The 9,769-nt window shown below is 48.3% G+C and overlaps 1 long non-coding RNA gene across 4 annotated transcripts in view; it reads left to right on the forward strand.

Moving 5' to 3' along the window:
• LOC114484680 (uncharacterized) overlaps positions 1–9,769 on the forward strand; it is a 137,934-nt gene that overhangs the window by 116,619 nt on the left and 11,546 nt on the right. For all 4 annotated transcript variants that reach the window (XR_008616341.1, XR_003677851.2, XR_008616342.1 and 1 more), the window contains 3 exons: positions 3,204–3,275; positions 5,276–5,370; positions 6,364–6,501. This is a non-coding gene — a long non-coding RNA (uncharacterized lncRNA). The remainder of the gene's footprint in view (positions 1–3,203; positions 3,276–5,275; positions 5,371–6,363; positions 6,502–9,769) is intronic.

A 9,769-nucleotide genomic window follows, 5' to 3' on the forward strand; every position in this document is an offset into this window, starting at 1 on the left:
CACGTGGGATCTTCCCGGACCGGGGCACGAACCCGTGTCGCCTGCATCAGCAGGCGGATTCTCAACCACTGCGCCACCAGGGAAGCCCACATTTAGGTCTTTAACCCATTTTGAGTTTATTTTTGTGTATGGTGTTAGGGAGTGTTCTCATTTCATACTTTTACATGTACCTGTCAGGTTTTCCCAGCACCACTTACTGAAGAGGCTGTCTTTTCTCCACTGTATATTCTTGCCTCCTTTATCAAAGAGAAGTTGACCATAGGTGTGTGGGTTTCTCTCTGGGCTTTCTCTCCTGTTCCTTTGATCTATATTTCTGTTTTGTACCACACTGTCTTGATTACTGTAGCTTTGTAGTATAGTCTGAAGTCAGGGAGCCTGATTCCTCCAGCTCCATTTTTCGTTCTCAAGATTGCTTTGGCTATTCGGGGTCTTTTGTGTTTCCATACAAATTGTGAAATTTTTTTTTCTAGTTCTGTAAAAAATGCTAGTGGTAGTTTGATAGGGATTGCATTGAATCTGTAGATTGCTTTGGGTAGTAGAGTCATTTTCACAATGTTGATTCTTCCAATCCAAGAACATGGTATATTTCTCCACCTATTTGTATCATCTTTAATTTCTTTCATCAGTGTCTTATAGTTTTCTGCATACAAGTCTTTTGTCTCCTTAGGTAGGTTTATTCCTAGATATTTTATTCTTTTTGTTGCCGTGGTAAATGGGAGTGTTTTCTTAATTTCACTCTCAGATTTTTCATCATTAGTGTATAAGAATGCCAGAGATTTCTGTGCATTAATTTTGTATCCTGCTACTTTACCAAATTCATTGATTAGCTCTAGTGGTTTTCTGGTAGCATCCTTAGGATTCTCTATGTATAATATCATGTCATCTGCAAATAGTGACAGCTTTACTTCTTCTTTTCCTATTTGGATTCCTTTTATTTCTTTTTCTTCTCTGATTGCTGTGGCTAGAACTTCCAAAACTATGTTGAATAAGAGTGGTGAGAGTGGGCAACCTTGTCTTGTTCCTGATCTTAGTGGAAATGGTTTCAGTTTTTCACCATTGAGGACGATGTTGGCTGTGGGTTTGTCATATATGGCCTTTATTATGTTGAGGAAAGTTCCCTCTATGCCTACTTTCTGCAGGGTTTTTATCATAAATGGGCGTTGTATGTTGTCAAAAGCTTTCTCTGCATCTTTTGAGATGATCATACGGTTTTTCTCCTTCAGTTTGTTGATATGGTGTATCACGTTGATTGATTTGCGGAGTGTTCCTCCCTCTGCTATATTTTGGAAGAGTTTGAGAAGGATAGGTGTTAGCTCTTCTCTAAATGTTTGATAGAATTCGCCTGTGAAGCCATCTGGTCCTGGGCTTTTGTTTGCTGGAAGGTTTTTAATCACATTTTCGATTTCAGTGCTTGTGATTGTTCTGTTCATATTTTCTGTTTCTTCCTGGTTCAGTCTCGGCAGGTTGTGCATTTCTAAGAATGTGTCCATTTCTTCCAGTTATAATTTATAGCTTCTAAAGAGATGAGGATTATAGAAAGTTTGAATGACAAACAAGCCATATAAAATTCCTCTAGCTCTTAATTTTGTCTGAACTATTAAAACCCAATTAGATAAGACCAAATTCCTGTTTATTAGAAGCTTCAGAAATCTTATAAATAAATACTAACATAGTTATGGGAGTCCATTGCTTTCTACTCCATGTAGTCTTTTGCAAAAAGGCATGTGTCCTATTAATAACAAGTGTGTGTTCCGTGAATGTACTCATTCACTTTGAGAAGACAGCCCCAACCATTTACAATCCAATGATTCCAACTGTTTAAGCAAATGAGTGCATGAGCCATTAGCCAGCTTCTTTCCTTCTTACGTCTTCTCTCATTAGTACTCCATCCCCATCCCCATGTCTGTCAAAGCTCTGTTCATGTCCTACATGACCAGCTCAAAAAATATCGAGCCCAATCCCTCCTCCATAAGACAAAATCGATTGTTTCCTCCTTTATTCTTCTCTTCTTCTCTACCACCTAGCCCAGAACCTGGCCTGCCGTAAGTGGTAGGTGAATGCCGTAAGAGTAGAACCAACTGCAAAATGTTATCATTTTTAGAGATCGTCCACAAATATGGTGCTTTCCAAAGGCCTTTCTCCTTTACTGCCAAGACCCAAGCAAGTGTGCTAACTAAGACAGACCACTTGTCTAAGATTTGCTATGGCTATTCATATCGGAAGCAGAGGGAACCAAGAAGCATGGCATTTACTGAGCCTGTGGAGGCCTGCATTAGCTTGCCTGTGCTTGAGGATGTAGGGCAAGGCACTCCTGATTTGTGTGCTTGGCCGGGGCATGCCGTGAGCACGGAGACAGGCCTCTTCCATCAGCCACAGGCTTCTGCACTCACCGTGGCCCAACTACAAGGAAGTGTGTAACAGATGTGTTTGGTGATATTTTCAAGGGGAAAAAAAGTGCTATTAGAATACAAGGTGTTGACTTTCTTCTACAGAAAACATCCCCTCCTCGTGTTTCAGCTGAGACCCTTCGAATTTTGAAACCTTTCAAAGAGTAGTGGATATCCCTTTGTTGTTACATTGAGGAATGAGTTACTCACCTCTGCCCCCTCCTCATGTGTTCTTCATTTGAGGCAAACATGATGCTCGTTTGACTTTTGCATCCTCAGATTAATTCCAAGTGGAACAACCTAATACATCTCCCCAGGGTTGGAGCTTAAATTCTGAGGGCATCATTTTTTTTGTTTTCAAATGACGCTGACTTCAAGAAAGAACAGCAGACCAAGAAGCATTGCTGGCCTTCTCTGTTTTGCCAAGCATCTCTCTTGCGAGAAAAGAGCTTGTGGAATTTGGCTCCATTTCCCACAGCCCTGGGATAAGGGTCGCATGTAAACAATAATATCCTGTGCTACTTGGGCCTCATTTAACTGTCTTTGTTGCTTTAGAAGGACCTGCCAAGTAGGGTGTTTCTCAGAGCTCATGCTTGACATTCCAGAAATGCTGTAGGGTCCGCTTCAAACCTGGTGCTCCATACCACCAAGCTTGTGACTGGTGGTGCACTCTTGACTGCCACTGAGCTTTGCGTTGACACGTTTTTTTCAAACCACATGGGAAGTGCACCCTCTGTGAAGAATGAATCTGGTCCTCTGAGCGCGGGCCTGTCATTGCAGGAGGCCTCTGCACTTACCACTTGGGTGTTTCCTTAGAAAGCTGCGGTCGCCTGGAGCCTAGGATGACCATGTTTGCTGAACTAGGAGCAGTGAGGTGATTTTTGCAAGGTAAGCTGTTGTGTTGTTGGTAGATCAGTAAGCTGGCAGTCAGGAGACCTGGGCTCTACTCCCCAGCTGGCTAGCTCTTGGGTCTTGTGAAACGTCCTTGGTCTCTCTGGCCTCAGTTTTCCCATTCTCAGATGATAGGATATGCTCAGTAATCCCTACCTTCCTTTCTGGCCCTAAATTTGATCAGGTGACATAAAATAGTGAACACCAGATTGGGAGTCAGGAAACAGAAGCTCCCAGTCCAGGCTCTCCTGCTTACTAACTCTGACTTGGGACAAGTCACTTAGCCACCCAGCCTCAGCTCTCCATCCCTGGAGAGGCCAGGGTCTCCTCTACCTGCCTCACCTGGTGGTTGGGCTGATCAGGTCAGGAAACATCTTTCACTCAGCACTTACTGAGCAGCTGCCCTGGGGCACCAGCTCGACGGATGGCGAAGATGTAAAGGTTGTTACATCATCTGTTACTACTCCTAATGTTAGTTAGAATTTAGTGAGCTCTTCCTACTGCCAGGCACTTAGGCACGATATCCCATTTAGTTTCCATTTTATGGATAAAGAAACTGATGTTCGAAGAGGTTGAGTAACTTGCTCAGGATCGTGTAGCTAGGCAGAGCTGAAACTGAGATTTGTACTAGGATTCTGTTCTTTATTGTAAAAGTTAAAAACATCTCACCTGCTGCCAAGGAGCTTGTGTTGCTATTATTATTGCTTTTCTGGGCCACAGTGCCCGAATCCCATGACCTGGAAGCCGCATGCACGTGAGGAGAGGCAAAGGAGGGGACCAGTCTGGCTGGGGCTGGAGGAGAGGTTCTCTGTGCAGACACTGCCTGGAGCAGCACAGCCAGTGAAAAGCCCTGAGGTGCAGCCCAAGTCCATAAGCTAGAGGAAGTCCAAGGGCATTGCTCAGGCTGAGGGACCAAACGGACCAGGCATGAAGGTGGTAGATGGGGAAGATGTGGAACACAGCAGAGAGGATGAGAGCGACGCTGTGGGTCATAGGCCAGCAAGAAGTGCTTGGGTCCAGTTGCCAAGACGGGCCATTCTTTGAGGCTAGTTTCGAAGCTGCTCATGGGATGGCATGTGCATAGGCCAACTGCACCTAAAGAGCCAGGCAGAAGGCAAAACGAGCCCTCAGTGTCCTTACCTGTAGGAGAAAGGCAAGGGGCTAAACGAGTTCTGAGGGCACCCCCGCGTCAGACGTTCCCCACGTCAGCAGGTCTGCAGAGCCTCCAGGGCTCTGAGCAGCAAAGAAGTGATCTCGCTGGGCCACTGTCCTCTCTTAGAGTGTGACGACCCTGAGTCCCTGAGATGCTAGGATTCTCTTTTGATTATGTCAGGAGCTGCACTCACTGGCAGGACCCCTACCCGCCACGAAGCCAATAGCCCAGCTGCCTGCCTGCTTTTTGACAGACTCTTCCCAGGGTGGCGCTACCATCAGGGGAAGTGGTCTTTCCGGCCGGCAGAGGGTTGTCCAGCCACACCTAGTTCCCAGGGGCGTGGCCCAGCTTTTTGTGCTGATGCTGCTTTACTCCTCTAAGCCCACTGCTTCTCCAGACCACGCTGGTGCGTTCTCCTACCTCTGCTCACGCTAGGGATGGCCCGGCCCCGAGAGAACAGTCTGCTTACCCAAACTTTGGTTGTTAGAAGGATGGTGTTCGTCCTGCTAAGGCTTGTGCGTCTGGAATGATGGGCTTAATGGCAGAAGCAGGCCAGGCAGTGGGGGAGAGGGAATCGGGCCCTGGTGCTGGATACAGACACTGGGCCAGAACACATGCTTGGGGAAGTGGCCTTGGTCCAGGCAGAGGCGGGCAGGTGGCTGCGGAGCAAGGTAGCAGGCCCAGGGGCCGCAGTGACATTCTGGGAAATGGTCAACATTGAGGGGTCCACAGTAACTAACTCCACAGTAATAGCGATGGCAGGAGCAGATACTTCTGTGGACGGACGCTGTACCAAGCACTTAACATAGCTTTACTCTTCTCATCTTCACACCAATCCCATTAGGTGGCAATGCTCTTGCCCCGCTTTACGAACGAGGAAACCGAGACACCAAGAGGTTCAGTAACCTGCTCAAGATCACACAACTGAAGAGTGGGAACGTGAGTATTGCTTGGCTCTTCAGCCAGTTGGGCAATCATCATCTAGAAGGCCCCTCCTTAGTGGCCAGACCCATCACTGGGCCAAGGTGCCAGCTCCAGAGAAAAGGGTGGGCAAAACCAAGGCAGGGCGGAAGGGCTCATCCACCCAGCGGGCATGCATTGAGGACCATCCTCTGTGCCACGTGTTGGGGGGAAGAGACAAGTAAGATATTCTCATCTGCCCGGGCGCTAGTTCTAAACGGGGCTGAGATAGTTGGTAGGACAACACGTAGGACTTAGGGATAGGAGTCGAGGCAAGAGGCTAGTTGTTAAGACTGTGTCAGTGGAAGAGGTGGGCTTGGGGAGAGTTCTGGTCTGGGAGCATCACGGCCTCTCAGGCAGCTGTTCTGGGGCTACCAGATCCAGGAAAGCAGCCTATTCCTAATCCCCCAGCCTCAGGACTAAGGCCAGGCATTGGCTCCTATGGCTGTGAATGGGTTGGTCTGGGAACTGGGTTGGGCTTGAGCCTCCAGGTGTAAGGATAAGTGGGTCTAGCTGTGGGGCTCTGAGTAGAGTGGGGGAATTGAATTGGGGGCTAATGGAACAGAAACCAGGAATGACACCTCAGCTCCCGTGGAGCCTGTTTCCCCTCTACTATTCCTGTGGAAGCATTGGCCCCAGCTGGGGTAGAAAGCGAAATTAATTTGACACCAGGAGATCTGGGCGCCATATGTTAGTAGAAACTGTGATGTCCGAACATTCTTGTTGGGATCGCTGAAATTCTTAATAGAAATTCCAGGAAGACCAGAGACATCTGGGAAATATATGTGGATTGAAGTGGAGAGGAATACACAGTCTTCTGGGGAAAGTTTCCAGGATCAAGAACCAGCTTTTTTTTTTTTTTTTCCCAATTGTTTTCTCCAAAGTGACACGTCAAGTAATGTATGTGAAAGGCTTTGTAAACTACAGGGCAGGAGCCCGTGCAAGGCCCTGTTAACATCGTCCTTGTTACAGATCGAGGGATTGGCAGCGTCAGGCGTTCACAGGAGGAGATGGAAGCATTTCCGCTCCCGCCCCAGCACCTTCTCTCTGCAATTCAAAAGAAATATTTGGAGCCGATTCTTAATTCTCTGCTGTGCTGACTAGTCACAGGTACATCGTCGGCCAGGGCCACTGCTACCTGCCGGCAGGGCTCGGATAGGTGCAGGAAGAGGCGGGCAGAGCCCCTTGCCCCTAGCAAGCTTAGCCCACCTCAGTAAGACCGTGAGACCCAGGAAAGTTCAGTGGATTGGAACCCTGCCTGGGGGTCGGGCTGCCGGAGTTCAAATCCTGGCTTTGTAATGTCAAGTAGGTTACTTAATGCCTCCTCTGTAAAATGGAGAGTTAAATGTTAGCTTCTGCCTCACGGGATGGTTGGGTTACCTAGACTGCCTGTAAAGCACTCAGCCCAGCACCTGGCCCACCCTCAGCACTGGGTAAACGTCAGCTGCCATTATTCTCCTTTCCCCCTCCTCCACCCTCCTCCTCTTCGTCCTTCTCTGCCTCCTCCCCCTTCTATGTCCCCTCTTTTTCCTCCTCCTTCACCATCAGAGGGCTTTCCAGTGGCTTGGCGGACTAGGGACCAGGTCAGCCTGGCAGGCCGTCGCCTCTCTGTGCTGCTGGCCTAGTTTGGGTGACTAGATCTGGGTCCCGGAGCCCCTGCACTCAGAGCATGAGCCCTCCAGGGCTGTGACTGTGCCTAGCCCTTGCCCCTTCCCGTCCCAGTCCCTGTGACTGAGGTCCTGGCCCCTATTCTCAAAGCTCCCCGATGCCTATCACTAGCTATCCAGACACACCGGTTACCTGGCTGCTCTCTTTGGTAATAGTGGCCCACCCGGCAGAGATCCTCTGGGTGTGGGGTCTTTCTATCCTCACAGTGACCTCAGATGACCTAGTACTCATCCCAGGGAACCTTTCCGACAGCCCTGTGAGGTTGCATAGTTCACTGATTCATTCAGCAGACACTCATTGGTCACCTGCGCTGTGCCCTTGGAGGTGTGACCAGCGTGGCACAGTGGAAAGGGAATGGGGGTATTGGAAGAGGCCCTCGGGCAGGATGACAGAGTGGGTAACCTGAACCCCTGAGTCTCACAGACCCACACTTGAACCCTGGCTCTGCCACTCACAGCTGTCACCCCGCTTCCCTGTACCTCGGTGTCCTTGTGTGTGAGATGGACATATGAATAGTCCCTGTTTCACAGACTTCCTTACAAGCTTCATTTTCTGCTCTGCGCTCTCGCATAATTTGTACATTCCTCGTAGTATTTCTAGTCCGCGTTGCAACGTATTCTCATTCCGTCTGCCTTCCCAGCTGTTTGTTTTTCTGAGCCCCGGAGGCAGGAACCTCTTGTTTGTGTTTTGTATATCTAGTGCCTCCCATAGTGCCCGGCCCAGAATATACGTTCAATAAGTCGATGCTGAAATGTTAGCACTATGTGGTCATTATTTTTCCAGGTCTGTCTTCCTCGTTAAGCTGGAGGGCAGATACTGTATTTGTTTCAGTATCTGCAGAATGCGGCAGGGGTTTGGCTTGGAGCAGGAACTCAGTAATGCTGATTAAATGAGTGGCTGGACGAGTGGGTGCGTGAGGGAAGGAATGCATGAAGGAACAGATGGAGGCTGATGATTACGACGGTTTCTTAGAGGCTCACTATTATCAGCGAGGTCACTGTCAGCTTGAAATGAATTTGGATGGATAGTAGGAATGTAAGGTAAGGGATAGTCGACTTTCTGAGGCCTGATCCTCCTCAGTCTTGTTCGAGGATTTAACACCGTTGACCACCATTTCCTTGAAATCCTTTCCTTGTTTAGTCTCCGTGAGATTGAACTATATGGGGTTTTCTCACGCTTTTCTGACCCCTTCCTTGTTCCTCGTTGTGTTTTGTTGGCGTTGAGTCTTCCTTTGGCTCTTCCACCTCCACTACACACCTCACTGTGATCTAAGTAGTCTCTAGGGTTTGGACAGGGCCCTTTCTTCTTTCCCAGTGAAAGTAATCGAATCCCAACGTTTCACTCCTTAGAGGCGTCTATGTGAACGACTCCCAAGTCTCTCTGACAGCCCTGTGAGGTTGCATAGTTCACTGACATTTCTTCTGAGCTTCAAGTGTGCACTTTTAAGCTCCTGCTGCACATCTATACCTGGGTCTTCTTTAGCTGTCTTCCCGAACTTCATGTTCAAAATTCTCATCCCGGGACTTCCCTGGTGGCGCAGTGGTTAAGAATCCGCCTGCCAAGGCAGGGGACGCGGGTTCAAGCCCCGGTCTGGGGAAATATTGAGATGAAACTTATCAGTGACACAGAAGAGAGCTGTGAGCAAAAGGCTACAACTTGAGAAACACTGTAGTTGCTAGACTACAAGAGACTGGATCTAGGATGACTGCCTTGGGTATTCCAAGGAGGCAGCCAAGTGGGTCATGTTCCTTATGGATCCCCAAAGATGATCTGGCTACTTCAGCTTCTGAATGATGATCAGGAAGGCTGTTGGAGAACAAAAGTTTTAAGAGATTTTGATGTTATGAGAGCAGAGAAATACAAAGGTAACAAAGGAAATCAGATAGTATGAAGCATGAAAACACACTATTATTGGAAAAGATGACTGATAAAATAAGAGAAATAAATCTGCCAAGTACGAAGAATAAGGAATAATCCAAGAAATGGGGGTATAATTTGTCTCTCTAGAGTCCTGGAAGTAACTCTGACCAGATAGAAGAAGTCCTACTGTCAGGAACGATTGTTTATTTTTCTCTTTGTATACACAGTCTGTGGAAAGGCTTTTTGACAACTAACTTTTGACAATTTCAGCAATACTCATTGTTATGGACTAAATGTTTGTGTTGCCCCAAAATTCCTACGTTGAAGCCCTAACCCCCACAATGTGACGGGAGTGGAGATGGGGCTTTTGGGAAGTAATTAGGGTCAGATGAGGACATGAGGGTGAGGCCCTGGTCTGATGGGATTAATAGCCTCTAAAGAAGAGCCACCGGGCTTCCCTGGTGGCGCAGTGGTTAAGAATCCGCCTGCCAAGGCAGGGGACGCGGGTTCAAGCCCCGGTCTGGGAAGATCCCGCATGCCGCAGAGCAACTAAGCCCGTGTGCCACAACTACTGAGCCCGCGTGCTGCAACTACTGAAGCCCGTGCGCCTAGAGCCCATGCTCCACGGCGCTGCAATGAGAAGCCCGTGCACCACAACAAAGAAGAGCAGCCCCACTCGCTGCAACTAGAGAAAGCCCGGGCGCAGCAACAAAGACCCAACGCAGCCAAAAATAAATAAAGTTTTTTTTAAAAATAGCATCAGAAAAAAAGTGTTATAAAAAAGTGAAGCACAGGGCTTCCCTGGTGGCGCAGTGGTTGCGCGTCCGCCTGCCGATGCAGGGGAACCGGG

Source organism: Physeter macrocephalus, chromosome 21 (assembly GCF_002837175.3).
Source record: "Physeter macrocephalus isolate SW-GA chromosome 21, ASM283717v5, whole genome shotgun sequence".
NCBI lineage: Eukaryota > Metazoa > Chordata > Mammalia > Artiodactyla > Physeteridae > Physeter > Physeter macrocephalus.